The sequence below is a fragment of the Rutidosis leptorrhynchoides genome, chromosome 3, assembly GCF_046630445.1.
Source record: "Rutidosis leptorrhynchoides isolate AG116_Rl617_1_P2 chromosome 3, CSIRO_AGI_Rlap_v1, whole genome shotgun sequence".
NCBI classification, from domain to species: domain Eukaryota; kingdom Viridiplantae; phylum Streptophyta; class Magnoliopsida; order Asterales; family Asteraceae; genus Rutidosis; species Rutidosis leptorrhynchoides.
In genome coordinates, this window is record NC_092335.1 from 150,560,916 (window position 1) to 150,579,270 (window position 18,355).

Genomic DNA, 18,355 nt, shown 5'->3' on the forward strand with positions numbered 1-18,355 from the left:
GCAAACAAACTTGTTAAGACTTGATTAATTGAAATATGTTTCATATAGACAATTGACCACCCAAGTTGACCGGCGATTCACGAACGTTAAAACTTGTAAAAACGACATGACGATATATATATGGATATACATATGGTTAACATGAGATTATGATAAGTAAGTATCTCCATAAGTATATTAACAATGAGTTATATACATATAAACAAGACTACTAACTTAAGGATTTCGAAACGAGACATATATGTAACGATTATCGTTGTAACGACATTTAAATGTATATATATCATATTAAGATATATTAATATATCATAATATCATGATAATATAATAATTTAACATCTCATTAGATATAATAAACAATGGGTTAACAACATTAATTGAGATCGTTAACTTAAAGGTTTCAAAACAACACTTACATGTAAAGACTAACGATGACTTAACGACTCAGTTAAAATGTATATACATGTAGTGTATTTAGATGTATTAAAATACTTTTGGAAGACTTCAAGACATATATCAAAACACTCATACTTAACGAAAATGGTTACAGTTACTTTTCCATTCTTTTCTTTCATCAAGAATTCTAGTCGTATTCTTACCCGTATTATACACAGCTTCAAAACGTACTTACTATGAGTATATACCAATAGGAACTAGCATGGAATTCCACTCTTGATTATGTCATGTATGACTAATCAATTTTAACTTCTACCATGAGCTAGTCAACTAACTAGAACTCCTTTTAACCCCACTCACCACTCACCAATTACCACTCATCATTCACTCCATTTCACTTCCAATTCTCTTTCTAATTCTCTCTCAACACACACACACACTATTATTAACGTATTTTTCCAGTAGTTAATCATCATCTTCATCAAAAATCACTTCAAGAATCAAGCTATAATCATCATAGGAAGAACACTTCAAGAACACTTCAAAAATCCCTTCAAGTTTACTAATTTACTTCCAAGCTTTCTAATCCATTCCAAGTAATCATCTAAGATCAAGAAACCTTTGTTATATACAGTAGGTTATCTTTCTTATTCAAGGTAATATTCATATTCAAACTTTGATTCAATTTCTATAACTATAAACTATCTTAATTCGAGTAAAAATCTTACTTGAACTTGTTTTTGTGTCATGATCCTACTTCAAGAACTTTCAAGCCATCCAAGATCCTTTGAAGCTAGATCATTTCTTGTCACTTCCAGTAGGTTTACCTACTAAACTTGAGGTAGTAATGATGTTCATAACATCATTCGATTCATATATATAAAACTATCTTATTCGAAGGTTTAAACTCGTAATCACTAGAACATAGTTTAGTTAATTCTAAACTTGTTCGCAAACAAAAGTTAATCCTTCTAAATTGACTTTTAAAATTAACTACACACATGTTCTATATCTATATGATATGCTAACTTAATGATTTAAAACCTGGAAACACGAAAAACACCGTAAAACAGGATTTACGCCGTAGTAGTAACACCGCGGGCTGTTTTGGGTTAGTTAATTAAAAACTATGATAAAATTTGATTTAAAAGTTGTTATTCTGAGAAAATGATTTTTATTATGAACATGAAACTATATCCAAAAATTATGGTTAAACTCAAAGTGGAAGTATGTTTTCTAAAATGGTCATCTAGACGTCGTTCTTTCGACTGAAATGACTACCTTTACAAAAACGACTTGTAACTTATTTTTCCGACTATAAACCTATACTTTTCTGTTTAGATTCATAAAATAGAGTTCAATATGAAACCATAGCAATTTGATTCACTCAAAACGGATTTAAAATGAAGAAGTTATGGGTAAAACAAGATTGGATAATTTTTTCTCATTTTAGCTACGTGAAAATTGGTAACAAATCTATTCCAACCATAACTTAATCAACTTGTATTGTATATTATGTAATCTTGAGATACCATAGACACGTATACAATGTTTCGACCTATCATGTCGACACATCTATATATATTTCGGAACAACCATAGACACTCTATATGTGAATGTTGGAGTTAGCTATACAGGGTTGAGGTTGATTCCAAAATATATATAGTTTGAGCTGTGATCAATACTGAGATACGTATACACTGGGTCGTGGATTGATTCAAGATAATATTTATCGATTTATTTCTGTACATCTAACTGTGGACAACTAGTTGTAGGTTACTAACGAGGACAGCTGACTTAATAAACTTAAAACATCAAAATATATTAAAAGTGTTGTAAATATATTTTAAACATACTTTGATATATATGTATATATTGTTATAGGTTCGTGAATCAACCAGTGGCCAAGTCTTACTTCCCGACGAAGTAAAAATCTGTGAAAGTGAGTTATAGTCCCACTTTTAAAATCTAATATTTTTGGGATGAGAATACATGCAGGTTTTATAAATGATTTACAAAATAGACACAAGTACGTGAAACTACATTCTATGGTTGAATTATCGAAATCGAATATGCCCCTTTTTATTAAGTCTGGTAATCTAAGAATTAGGGAACAGACACCCTAATTGACGCGAATCCTAAAGATAGATCTATTGGGCCTAACAAACCCCATCCAAAGTATCGGATGCTTTAGTACTTCGAAATTTATATCATATCCGAAGGGTGTCCCGGAATGATGGGGATATTCTTATATATATGCATCTTGTTAATGTCGGTTACCAGGTGTTCACCATATAAATGATTTTTATCTCTATGTATGGGATGTGTATTGAAATATGAAATCTTGTGGTCTATTGTTACGATTTGATATATATAAGTTAAACCTATAACTCACCAACATTTTTGTTGACGTTTAAAGCATGTTTATTCTCAGGTGAATACTAAGAGCTTCCGCTGTTGCATACTAAAATAAGGACAAGATTTGGAGTCCATGTTTGTATGATATTGTGTAAAAACTGCATTCAAGAAACTGATTTCGATGTAACATATTTGTATTTTAAACCATTATGTAATGGTCGTGTGTAAACAGGATATTTTAGATTATCATTATTTGATAATCTACGTAAAGCTTTTTAAACCTTTATTTATGAAATAAAGGTTATGGTTTGTTTTAAAAATGAATGCAGTCTTTGAAAAACGTCTCATATAGAGGTCAAAACCTCGCAATGAAATCAATTAATATGGAACGTTTTTAATCAATAAGAACGGGACATTTCAGTGGTGGTGGTGGTTAGTGGTGGGTGGTGGTGGTTGGTGATGGGGGGTGGTTGGTGGTGGTGGTTGGCGGTGGTTGATCGTTGTGGTTGGTGGTGGTGGGAGGTTGGTGATGGTGGTGGTTGGTGGTGGTTGTGGTGGTGGTGGGTGGTGGTTCGTGTGGTGCTAGTTGGTTGGTGGTGGTAGTTGGTGGGTGGTTGGTGGTGGTGGTTGGTAGGTGGTGGTGGTGGTTGGCGGTGGTGGTGGGTGGTGGTAGTGGGTGATGGTTGGTGGTGGTGTATCGTGGTGGTTGGTGGTGATGGTGGGTGGTAGTGGGTGGGGTGGTGGTGGTGGGTGGGGTGGTGGTGGTGGTGATGGGTGGTGGTGGTTGGTGGGGGGTGGTGGTGGTGGGGGGTGGTGGTTGGTGTTGGTGGTTGGTGGTGGTTGGTGGTAGTTGGTGGTGGTTAATGGTGGTTGGTGGTGGTGGTTGGTGATGGTGTGTGGTTGGTGGTGGTGGTTGTGGAGGGTGGTGGTGGTTGGTGGTGGTTGTGGGTGGTGGTTGGTGGTAGCAGTGGTTGTGGGTGGTGGTGCTGGTGGTGGTTGGTGGTGGTGGGTGGTTGGTGGTGATGGTGGTGGTTGGTTGTGGTGGTGGGTGGTGGTAGTAGTGGGTGGTGGTGGGTGTTGGGTGGTGGTTGGTGGTGGTTAGTTGTGGTGGGTGGGGGGTGGTGGTTGGTGGTGGTGGGTGGTGGTAGAGGTGGTTAATGGTGGTGGGTGGGTGGTGGTGGTGGGTGGGTGGTAGTGATGGGTGGTGGGTAGTTGGTGGTTATAGGTGGTGGTGATGGTGGTGGTGGTTATGGGTGGTGGTGGTTGGTGTTAGTTGGTGGTTGTGGTGATAGGTGGGTGGTGGTGGTGGTTGGTGGTTAGTGGTGGGTGGTGCTGGTTGGTGGCGGCGGCGGGTGGTGGTGGTTGGTCGTGGTGGTTGGTGGTGGTGGTTGTTGATAGTGGGTGGTGGTGGTGGTGGTGGGTGGTGGTTGCTGGTGGTTAGTGGTGGTGGTTGGTGCTGGTGGGTGGTGGTGGTGGTTGTTGGTGGTGGTGGTTGGTGGGGGTGGTGGTTGGTGATTGGTGGTGGTTGTTGGTGGTGGTTGGCAGTGGTGGTGGTTGTTGGTGATGGGTGGTGATGGGTGGTGGGTGGTGGTTGGTGGGTGTGGTGGGGGTGGGGGTGGTGGTTGGTGGTTGTAGTGGTGGTGGTGGTGGTTGGTGGTGGTGGGTGGTGGTGGAAGGTGGTGGTGGGTGGTGGTGGAAGGTGGTGTTGGGTGGTGGTGGTTGTTGTTGGTGGTGGTGGTTGGTGGTGGTTGTGGTGTGTGGTGGTGGTTGGTGGTGGTGGGGGTGGGTTGTGGGTGGTGGTGGTTGGTGGTGGTGGGTGGTGGTGGTTGATGGGTGGTGGTGGTTGGTGGTGGTGGGGGTGGGTTGTAGGTGATGGTGGTTGGTGGTGGTGGTGAGTGGTGGTGGTTGGTGGTGGTGGTGGTGAGTGGTGGTGGTTGATTGGGGGGGGTGGTGGTTGGTGGTGGTGGGTGGTGGTGATAAAAGTGGTTCATAATATGTTAACTTTTGTATAACTAATTTTTATTAATTATAATTATTAAAATGACCTTTTTACCCTTCTATGCATTTTAAGTTAAATTGAAGTTTTATGATATTTTGTGGTCTATATTTGCTTATTTGGTTTGTACTCATTTTAAACTTAGCCACGGATCATATATATATATATATATATATATATATATATATATATATATATATATATATATATATATATATATATATATATATATATATATATATATATATATATATATATATATATATATTTGTTGACATACATATTAATATTCACATTTACATTTTTCATTAGTTGATGGGTATGTTTGGCAAAATTAGCTGGAAGCTGCAAGCGTTTAGCTGCAGGCGTTTAGCTGCAAGCGTTTAGCTGAAACTTTTTAAATGTATTTAATTGTTTGGCAAAGTAGCTGGAGCTGTTATAAAATAAGTAAAATGACAAAAATGGCCTCTTAAAGTCTACCACCATTTTTAAATGTATTCAATAATAGCTCATCAATAGAAGTTCTTGTGCCTTAGTTCGTTGAATATATGAAGCTCAGATTTCACGCACTTCAATCTTGTCCAAACATACATATAACAAACTGATAAATAGATAACAAACATACAGAAAAGTAGACATGTGAATTTACTTTAATATGTCAGTTTACTTTACCAATTACAAACAACATATAATAAACAACATGATCAGAATAAACATGTACAACACTTCCAGATAATAAACATACAAAAAAATAATACGGAGTAATAACAAACCGCTAATACGTAAAAATTAGAATGAAACAAACAGAAAATCAGAGTTTGATGCATAAAAAGATGAACTTCAAGTTTGATAGAGCATAACAGGTGAAAGAGATGGCTTATCGACGAGATAATTCTTGAGTAAAAGTTATCGACTTGTTGATAGGGCAGCCGTATGAAAAACCTTACGTAAAGTTCTGATGTTTAAGGGTGTTGATTTATAAATTAATCAGAGGGTATTTGAGTAATTTACATCCAAACAGCTAGTTCAATTTTCATAAACGCTTGTGTAAGGAGCGTTTATTTTTAGAGCTTTTACTCAACCCTAACAGCTAGAAGCTAGTTAATCCAAACGGAGCTAGATTATTAGTTAGGAGCTTTTTGGTAAAAGTAAAAGCTAAAATCTCCAAAAAGCTCCTAAAAGTTCTTTGCCAAACATAGCCGATAACTGTACAAATAATGTTCTATTCACGATAAAAACAAAATACACGTTCTTATAATTGTTTTTCTATTGTCATGTCATATTTTTAAATTTTTTGCAAATATTGTTGTTTACAATATATTAGAAAATATTTTAGAGATTTCTCGAGTATGCAACAGATACTCATTAACACACTTAATCCATTGATATGTATATGGATGGATGAACTTGATTTAATTGATATAGATAAGAATAACAAAAGAAAAAAAAATTGAAAGCGAGAGTAATTTTATCAATTAATCAAGAGTATTCACATAGAGCAATCCACAATGTATCCACGACATAGTATACAAAATAAATAACCTACACAACGGACATAAGGACTAAAAAGGACGACTTGAAAAAACATGTAGAACGAGATAGGGCCACAGTGCTTAACTAGCAGCGACAAAGCAACCCAAATCTAGCCCATTTAGCCCTTTAAGCACAAATAGATCTAGTTAAGTGATCAAGCAACACAAAAGTGTACTACAGGAATCAATTACAGTTTATCACACCGAAAGTGGTGAGGTGATGAAGTTAACCAATGCCGACACGGTTAGGAGATAAAACGAAAGAACCATGATTGATTAACCATTTAGACCAATCAAGGTTCACTATTTGAAACTTTTAGATATCCATTGAAAACTTTTGATTTGTATGTCGCTTAGAATAGTCGATGCGTCCCAGTTGGCTTTACGAAATATCTTGTTATTACGGCTTTTCCAAAGTGTATAACCGCAAACCCATTTCGATGCCTGCCAAATATGTGTACCCATATCCGATTTTATTATTTGACGTTCGCATGACAAGGATTCCATGAGGTAAGAAAGTAGTAAAATTAGAACCTACCAACGAAAGAGCATATTCGAGATTATTTTCGCGAGCCTAAAGTCGATTAAAATGTGGTGTACTGTTTCTAAATCATCATCACATAAGCTACATCGTAAATATCCAGACCAAAGCCACGTTTATTAAGCTCGACAGAAGTCTTTGAAGGCGGGCACACCATGTAAGAATCTCGACTTTAAAGGGATTGAGGAATTGCAAATAGTAGATAAAAGCTGCTGCCTTTGTGCGAGTTTTCGAAGGTTAACCATTGTAGTGAGGCTCTTTTTAGTGAAGATACCGGATTTATTAAGTTTCCATGACCAAGAGTCCATCATGTTATCAAGCACACCAATAGAAATTAAGTTAGTTAAATCATCAAGTTCACCCAAATCCCTACCACGAGGTGGTCTTGTCTATGACGAGTGAAGTGAGTTTTGTCCATTCACGAGCTTGATCTTGGCATAAACTGAGCAATCTTTATCACATTCCATAGCAAACAGTCGTTTGAATTATCTTTATCAACGAGTCTCCTAGCCAAAGGTCACTCCAAAAGTTTGTTTGAATTATGTTACCCACGCGTTTGACAAATGAGTTAGAAAAGTATATGCCCAACGAATCTGTGACAGAGGCTGCATTAAGAATTCCTGCTCACGTTGTGGTTGGCCCGTTTTACTTGTCGCAATTAGAAAAAGAAAGTTCCCCTCCCTCCCATAAATACTAGTAATCATTTTGACCAATAGTGCGTTCGTTTTCGATTTATACCGCTATAACACTTTATTTATATCTAATCTATTCTCATCTGTATTGGCAACGACCATGTATGCATATTATCTAGTTATATTGATATTTGTTATTTTACTATTTTTAAACGTATTAATCTGTCGTCTACGAGTATACATTATTAATTTTTGGATTTTTCTTATAAAAACTTTAATGGCTATCATTAAGAAAAAATTGTATTCATTGATGATAGTGTTATAATTCAGTAGGCTTATAACTACCTTTAGTGGTTTGATTCGTGTTATAATTCAGTAGGCTTATAACTACCTTTAGTGGTTTGATTCGTGTTATAATTCAGTAGGCTTATAACTACCTTTAGTGATTTGATTCTTGATTTAGAATACTAATAATGAAGTGTAAGAACAAAGATGATAATGGAGAGAAAGAAAGAAACACTTTGTAAGTGTGAGAAATGGTGCAAGTTTAATGCTTGCATTCATGAGTATTTATAGCCTAAAATCTCAATATAAAAATACATACTTTGTGTACCAAAATTGACTATATGTATACACCAAAATTGACTATCCATATCTATATTATTATTATTATTATAACACTCCCCCTTGGATAGCAATTTTATTTTGTTGAAGATCAACTATAAATTACTGCCTCGTTAAAAACCTTGCTAAAGAAAACCCAGTGGGAAAAAACTTTAGCTAAGGGAAAAAGAGTGCAGCATGGAGTTGACTCCCCCTCAAGTAGACATCGCTTCAGCTGTTACATCTTTTGAACATGTCTCATGCCAATGTTATGAACGTGTGTTCTGAAAATAGCAGTTGGAAGTGCTTTCGTGAAAAGATCAGCAGAGTTTTTGCTAGATTGCACATATCTCATTTCAATCTGGTTGTCCTTAATGAGATTTTGAGTGTATGAGAAGAATCTAGGTGGTATGTGTTTTGTTCGGTCACTTTTGATATACCCTTCTTTCATCTGTGCTATGCAAGCTGCATTATCTTCATAGATAGTTGTTGGACTTTTATCGCGTTCTAGTCCACAAGAATCAGTAATGAGTTGTGTCATTGATCTCAACCAAAAACATTCTCGAGTAGCTTCATGTAATGCAATCACTTCGGCATGATTTGACGATGTAGCAACAAGTGTTTGTTTTTGAGAACGCCATGATATTGCAGTACCTCCATTTAGGAATACATATCCAGTTTGAGATTTAGCTTTATGTGGATCAGATAAATAACCTGCATCTGCATAACCAATCAAATCTTGTTTTGATTCGTTAGAATAAAATAATCCTAAATCAGTAGTTCCTCGAAGGTATCGAAATATGTGTTTGATCCCATTCCAGTGTCTTTTGGTAGGAGCAAAGCTGAACCTTGCCAACAAATTAACTGCAAAAGAAATGTCAGGTCTTGTACAATTTGTAAGATACATAAGAGCTCCAATTGCACTAAGATATGGTAATTCTGGTCCAAGAATGTCTTCTTGATCTTCACATGGACGAAATGGATCAGCTTCAACATTGAGTGATCTAACAACCATAGGAGTACTTAATGGTTTTGCCTTGTCCATATTGAAACGTTTCAAAATCTTTTCAGTATATGTTGTTTGATGTACAAGTAAACCATTAGGCATATGCTCAATTTGTAAACCAAGGCAATACTTGGTTTTTCCGAGATCTTTCATTTCAAATTCTTTCTTTAGAAGTTGAATGGCTTCATGGATCTCTTTATTTGTACCTATGATGTTAAGATCATCAACATAAACAGCTATGATCACATATCCGGATGTTGTTTTCTTAATGAAAACACAAGGGCAAGTAAGATTATTTGTATACCCTTTGCTTATCAAGTAATCACTTAATCGGGTATACCATATGCGATCCGATTGTTTCAACCTATATAAAGACCTTTGTAATTTAATTGAGTACATTTCTTTGTGTTTTGCATTTGATGCTTCTGATACCTTAAATCCTTCAGGTATCTTCATATATATATCAATATCAAGTGATCCATAAAGATTAGCAGTAATAACATCCATGAGATGCATTTCTAGATTTTTAGAAACTGACAGGCTGATTAAGTATCTAAAAGTAATTGCATCCATAACAGGGGAATAAGTTTCATCATAATGAATTCCCAGTCTTTGAGAAAAATCTTGAGTTACAAGTCTAGCTTTATACCTTGTAACTTCATTTTTCTCATTTCATTTTCGCATAAAAATCCATCTATACTCCACATGTTTCACTTCTTTAGGTGTGAGAACGATAGATCCAAAAACTTTTCTTTTATTGAGCGATTCAAATTCAGCTCGTATTGCTCTTTACCAATGATCCCAATCGTGTCTATTTTTCCATGATAGATTTTGGTTCTAGATCATTATCATCATTCATGATGTCATATGCAACATTATATGAAAATATCTCATCAAGTTTTTCATGTCATTTCGGTTCCATAATATTTTTTGAATGTGCATAATTGATTGCAATTTTCGTATTGACATCATCAATCTCCTCTGCAGAAGGAGTATTGATTTGTGGTTCTTCTTGAACACTTTTTTTACCTCATTATCAGCTGATTTTCTTTTTCGAGAATTTTTATCTTTGGAACTAATTGGTCTCCCACGTTTCTGTCGTGGCAAAGACTCATGAGTGACATTATTGCCAGCTTTTAGAATTTCAATTCTAGCTGAAGCATTTACTGCTAGTATATATGATTTAGTCACTACTTTTTGTATCTGTAAATACATCAGGTAATTTATTTGCAAGTTCTTGCATATGTATTATTTTTTAACTTTCTTTTCGCATTCTTTTGTGCGATGATCATGATACATTAATTTATGTTCACATCATGAAACATCTTTTTCTTTATTTTTCATTTCTCCCCCTAATATAGGGAACAATTTTTCATTACAATGACAATAAGCAAAATGTGCTGTAAAAACATCACCCGTCATGGGTTCAATATATCTTATAATTGAATATGTTTCATATCCAACATATATTCTCATCCTTCTTTGAGGACCCATTTTAGTGCGTTATGGTTGTTCAACTAGAACATACACTGCACAATCAAATGTCTTAATGGTGTGAAATATTTGGCTCTTGGCCAAGATCAAGTTGTAGAGGAGAATATTTATGAGTCGCACTTTGTTTAATGTGAAATAAAGTCGCAGCATGTAAATTTGCATGTCCTCATATAAATTCTGAGAGTTATGTACTCATTTTTAATGGTCTAGCTATTAGTTGCATGCTTTTAATTATTGATTCAGCTATACCAATTTTTTTAATGCACATGAGCAACTGGATGTTCAATAACAATCCCTTTAGACATATAATAATCATAAAATGCTTGAGATGTTGACTCACCAACATTATCAAGTCTCACCCTTTTAATGGTGTAATCGAGAAATGTGCTCTTAATTTAATAATTTGAACAAGAAACTTTCTTAATGCCACATTTCGATTTGATAATAAACAAATATGAGACCATCTGTTAGATGTGTCTATTAGAACCATGAAATATCGAAATGATCCACATGATGGATGTATTGATCCATATATATCACCTTGAATTCTTTCAAGAAACATTTGTGATTCCTTTTCACAATATACTTTTCATTAATCACCATATGTGCTTTTCATTAATCACCATATGTAGCTTTTCATTAATCAACATATGTACTTTTTCATTAATCACCAAATGTGCTTTTTCATTAATCACCATATGTGCTTTTTCATTAATCACCATATGCGCTTTTCATCATATATCCTTTTCACCATATGCGCTTTTAATCATATGCGCTGCGCTTTTCATCATATGCACTTTTCATCATATGCGCTTTTAATCATATGCGCTGCGCTTTTAATCATATGCGATGCGCTTTTCATCATATGCGCTTTTAATCATATGCGCTGCGCTTTTCATCATATGCGCTTTTAATCATATGTGCTGCGCTTTTCATCATATTCGCTTTTTATCATATGCGCTTTTAATCATATGCGCTGCGCTTTTCATCATATGCGTTTTTCGGTGCTACATAGGTATTTCTCATTTCCAATTATCATTGACTGATAATCATATCCATTATGATATATATCAGAGAAATTTAACAAATTTCTCTTTGATTTGGGAGAAAACAAAGCGTTGTTTATCAGAAAATTCGTACCATTTGGTAATATTAATTTTTGCTTTTTCTATTCCTTATATCAAGTTTGCAAGACCTGATATAGTATTTATAATTCCTTCATTTGATTTAAATCAATGAAATATTTCTTAGATTTGATCATAGTGTGTATGTTACCACTACCTGCAATACATATGTTTTTACCATTTAATTGATGTTGTATTTCACCAAGATTCATACTAAAACTTCAAATAAGATAAGCAAATATTTCAGCAAGATAATCAAAATATGTTACATGTAAACCAGTTACAATCTGAAGTACATAAAAGATAACTCCTAATAAACACGTCATGGTCTAAAGCCATTTATTTAGGAGTGATACATAATAAGCTAGACATCTTAGAAAATTCAAACCATTCAAGTCTCAAGGTAGCTCAGGGTTTATTTAATCAAGATTTTTCAATAGATTCACTCTCGTTTTTTTTTTTTTTTGGGACTTATTTGTAGAGCTAAACAAGATGTTCATGTATTCAAGAAATACTAGACTGATGGTCCATGTTACCAGATCATTAATAAGAATCTCCGGGATTCTTATAAGAGCGTCTACTAACATCTTCAATTTTATTTGTTCATAGTTCACGATTAGTTGATCTTTCATCGTCACACTTTTGACATTTTATACTTTATATATTAGGTTGGTCGTATAAAAAAATATGAATATTTTCTTCCCTAAGGCAATTTATTCATTAACAATACACTTTAGGCCTTAAATTAAAGTTTATTCATACATTTATTTTCTTTTCAAATCAGCAAGAATCAGAAAGGGAAAAAGGTTATAATTATGAAATCATTGTTTGTTGTTATTATGTTTTTTTTTTAAACGTGTAAACTTTAAGTAGTACTAATCGTTAGCGTTAAAACATAATCATATACTTTTAGCCCATGTTGGCAATGCAACCCAAGCCTTTGAATACTAATAAAATACAGTCTTTTATTTTATTTTTATTTTTAAAATCAATATACTATTAATTAATGAATTTATTTATTTCATATAATAACATCATAGTACGGAGTATAACCTTTCAAGTGGAGTAATATTTATTAAGATATACTGTACAACGTAAGAATAACAATAACAATACATTAAGGTAAACTTTTTATTGTTATAATTTAGTATAAATATGTTTAGTATAAATACGAAGATTAAGAGAATAAACATATTATGCATAAATAGTAAATTTAAGAATAAACATTAGTATGCATGAAATAAATAATAATTAGTTGCATAAGTAATCATAAATAAATGTTAGATACCATAAATATAAATGTTAGTGAAGTCAATAAGAGTTAGATAACAGAAATATAATGTTAGTAAACATAAATGATACTTAGGCGACAGTGTCAGCCATATATAATTCAGGCGGTATAACCGACCATATATAACATAGGTGGCAGAGCCAACCATATAATAAGAACAATACAAATGCACTAAGAACTTAATAAAAGTTAGTAGTCCAAAATATTAGTAGTCCAATATCCGATATATTTGAGTCTAACATTATTAATGGCCTAAGTCATATATTAATAGTAGTTAAGTCCATTATTATTAGTAGTTTAAGATTTAGTAGTCACTTATTTCTTTTAAGTGTATATGATAATAGGTTTTAATATATTGTCTATGATGAATGATGATAATAATATTTAGTTTATTAATAAGTATTTCAAGATATGGTTAAGGAAATTCATACCTTGATTAGTGAGTTGTGGTTGCTTGAATTACCTTGATCAAATGAAGCTCTTCGTGCTGATAACGTGTTATAATTCAGTAGGCTTATAACTACCTTTAGTGGTTTGATTCGTGTTATAATTCAGTAGGCTTATAACTACCTTTAGTGGTTTGATTCGTGTTATAATTCAGTAGGCTTATAACTACCTTTAGTGATTTGATTCTTGATTTAGAATACTAATAATGAAGTGTAAGAACAAAGATGATAATGGAGAGAAAGAAAGAAACACTTTGTAAGTGTGAGAAATGGTGCAAGTTTAATGCTTGCATTCATGAGTATTTATAGCCTAAAATCTCAATATAAAAATACATACTTTGTGTACCAAAATTGACTATATGTATACACCAAAATTGACTATCCATATCTATATTATTATTATTATTATAACAGATAGTACATTTAGTTTAGTGAGGTAGTTATTTTAGAGTGGTTAGTATAATGTACAACTGAATTATATATGTCTTATAATTTTAAGCATAGCCGTAAAAACTACGTTAAAAACTTTTAATTTTTAAATAAAAATGTTTTTTTAAGAAAACGGTTTCTTATATAATAATTTTGTGGTGTAATATGTTCACAAGCTACACATGAAAAGATCTTTATTTTATTTTGTTTATAAAGAGAAAATATCATAGTTGGTCCCCAAAGTTTGTATTAAAAATCAGTTTGGGACCTAAAGTTTAAATCAATCATAGTTGGTCTCAAATTTTAAGAATAGTATATATATAGTCCCAGAATTAACCGAGTGTTAAATCCATCCAGTTAACCTTATCACATGATAAACAAATGAGGGTTTTTATGTCTTTTCACTTGCAACCTTTTTAACCCTATTTTTATGGAAGTGAATTATTTTTGTCGAATGTCGAGTACGGGTATTAGGATACCCTAAGGGTATCTACGACAGTTGCATTCGGGTGGGAGTCTTGGTCGATTATAACTCTGGTGTTGAAGCTGAAGGATTAATGTGCAAGGTACAACATATAACTATATGGCCAAATTCATTTGAGCCTTCGGGGTCACACACATATACACCGAGACGTCGAATAAATATATATATGATGTATACATATTACTCAAGTAACAAAATAGTAAATCGAAATTAATTCATTTACTATTCATATGAATAGTAAATGAAACGAAATTAATTAATTTACTATTCACATGAAAGTGACATGATAGAAATTATTAATTATAAGTTTCATAAACTACCCCTAAAGTATTTGAGAAATACGACTTTTTAAAATATAGCATTGTATTTGAAAATGATCTTGATTTCTTTTGATTGGCTTTTTGCTATCAAACAAACGAATCTTGATTTCTTTTGATTTACTTTATGCTACCAAACAAATGGGATATATTATATATTCATATATGTGTATCATATTACGAAGTAATTTTTGAATCATTCTAATGCTTTCGATGAACTAAAAGGAAAAACACATATTACATATTTTGGGTTCATAATATTAATCAAAGGTTGATTGATTATTACTTGGGTTTGGACTAGCATCCATTGACGTTGTTTGAAGTGTAGTGTGGACTATCCAAAGAGACGGTCATATTTTTGATCGTAGGTTTCTCTCCTTCAATCAGGTTCTTCAAGAAAGGTTTCTCTCCTTCAATCAGTTTCTTCAAGAAAGGTATATCGTTTACTCATCTTATGATTTATATTCATGACAATTATTATGGTGTAACTGGATTTTTGGGATCGTTAATCATGTGCATGTTTCATTAAATAAGTGAAAATTTAATCTTGTTAAATTTTGTTCATAAAATAATAAAAGATTATTATTTTAACTATCCGCTGCGTTAATCTGTTTTGGTAAAAGTACACACGATTTTCCATCAGTGGTATCCGAGCCGCTTTTACACCATCTTAATTGTCGCGTGATTTTCTTTAAATTTAGCTTTGTGGTGAATTGGTAAAAGTCGAAACCTTTTTGGTTTTTTAAAGTCAACACGGTTGATTTAGACTTAACCTCATGACGCACAAATATGATTGAAAGAATATCACTATTTTAAATTGTAGATTTAATTGTTATGGCTTGAATATTTATTATAATTGTTGATTGTTATATTCCATGGTTGTACACATGCATTGTAACCATGGACAAGCCATATGTAGGTTTTAATAATGTAGTTATTAGAATTGTGATTGCACACATAGCCATATTGCCCCGACCTATGTATGTTTGTTGTGATTGTTGATTACGGCAATATTATGTCATGTTGATTATTTGTATTATTAGAAAGGCCATTTTGAAGCCAAAATTGTATTATATTTATTTTTCTTTTTCATAGTATTGTATTTAAGTTTATTTCAATTTGTAAAAGTATTAGTTTAGTTGTAATTTCAAATTTAAATAAATGTAACAAGATGAAGATTGAAGATACAATACAACATGCTTTTGGCTTAGAAGATGGCGAACAGGTCAAATTGACAACGATGGCGTTTTGTTAAGTTTTCACTTAATTCTTGAATTAAGTGGGAGCTACGATATTACCCTTAGTTTGACCTCTTGATCCCATGTCGGCTCATGGGATCAAGCATAGGATTTTTGGGCTAGGCTATGTGTGTGTGATGCATGGTTGTGTTTTATTTTACGCATTTATATTTAATGGTTGATTATAATATATGCTAAATGTTTTTGATGAAAACATTAAATAAAACCGGTAACGAGTTTCAAATATTAAAATTGATGATTTTAAAAGGTTAAACTCTAACGAGTTTAAAGTTAAATAATTTTGAGACTCAAATTATATATATGTTTTTTGATGAAAACATTAACTAAAACTCTAAACGAGTTTCAAAGATTAAAATTGATGATTTTAAAATAAGTTAAACTCTAACGAGTTTAATGTTAAATGATTTTGAAACTCAAATAAAATATATGGACGACATCTTTTAAAACTGTTTTAAAACGATACACGTTTGTGTATTTGTTATTTTTATATCCTATAAATTAAATAACAAATTAGATCACAAACATAATCGACATATACAATTGGTTAAAATGTTTTTTAACTAATAGTGTAACGAATCTTGTGTGCATGCATTATTCGTTGACACAAACTTTTTCCAAAATACCCGTTAAATTTAAGTCATGCCATCCAATGAGCTTGCAAACACTCCTCGTTATTTTTCTGATCTAGTGAGACTAGGCTGAATTATAGCCACGAGGTGGATTTTTCGATCTAGTGAGACTAGCGTGAATTTCCACTGTTTTCAAATTGGACGACTTAATCGTATTCACGGTGAGACCTGAGTTCGAGGCAAGGATGAGACAAACATGTTAGTAGATAATAGTGGTTTGTTGAACTACACATATCTCAAGGTCTCATAAAGATCTAAGAGTTGCACTTGTAATGCAATTGGTACCCGTTACCTACCAATAGACTCCATAACTGCTAGCTGATCAACAGATGTGGCTATGGAACCTCTATGTGGATCTTAGGCTTTCGTAAATTAATTGTTTTTTTATAATATTTTAAAAACTTGGGTAGTTAATTTATTAAAGCTCAATATCGAAAATACTAAATTGAATCTTATATCTATTGTAGATGTCAAATAATCAAAACGTAAACCAAAACACACTTCCTTCTTTGTTGGAGAAGGATAAACTCAATGTTCAAACTTCCTAGACTGACACTGCAACCTGAGAATTGTTCTCAAGCATACATGGAAGTTGAACAAAATTTAGAACCCTTATTCATACTTCCTGTTGTGGCAGTTGCTGCTGCTCAGCAAAATTCCTATCGGATGTTGTTCGATGATCAGGAAGAAATATGATTGAAGGGTGAAAAAGAACAAGCCGAATATTTTGTGGAAGGAAAATGACAAATCATTTGCTAGGAAAAATATTCCACCTTCCAAGAAGGAAAGCCCAACAAAAGACGCCGAATGTTTCCATTGTGGAAAGGTTGGCAATTGGAGAAGGAAGTTGTCCTATCTTCCAATCTGAGCTGAGAAAAGGCAACGCTGGTGAGACTAGCAAATCAGGTATATTCCATAAATAGTTATATACTTCTTCTAGTGATTCCTATATCTTTGTTAACTGGTTGTGGCCTTCACACCTGTAACAATGTGAAGGGAATGAGAAGAAGTAATAGACTAAAGAAAGGCACACTGGATTTGCAAGTAGGCAAGGGGGATCAAGCTTTTGTTAAAGCTATTGGTACCTCTGAACTTACTTCTCTAAGTGGTCTTATTGTTTTGTTGGAACAATAGCATTATGCTCTCAATACTGCGAGCGACATAGTTTGAAAGATGCTAGTTTTGAACTTGCATTTACACACTTAGATATTTCAGTTTCTAAGGATAATATATTTATCTTAATACCTATCCACGTGATGGTATTTTTGAAATTGATATGCATAGTGTAATTTCAAATGAGAATTCTGTGTATACCTACATCGCCAAAGTCTTCAAGCAAGACTTGAATAAGACCTATCTATGACATTGTCATATGAGGCATATAAACAAACAATGCATTTCAAAACTCCAGTCTAATGGACTTTTGGAATCAATTGGCTCTGAGTCATTTGATGTATGCGAGTCATGTTTATGTGAAAAGATGACAAATGCTTCTTTCTCCGATTTAGGTAAAAGAGCTAAAGATCTTTTAGGACTAATACATACTGTTGTATGTAGCCCTTTAAGAACAATGTATAGATTTAGTTAATTTTACTTCATTACATTTACTGATGAGTACAGTAGCTATGATTATGTTCACTTGCTGAAACATAAACATACAACTATTTTACCATTCAAAAGTATTCCAAAATGAAGTAGATAATCAGCTTGGAAAGACCATTAAAGCACTTCGCTCCGATGGAGTAAGTGAGTTTATGAGTCAAGAGTTTTTGGACCACCTAAAGAATTGTGGGATTGTCTCATGGTTCACTCTACCTT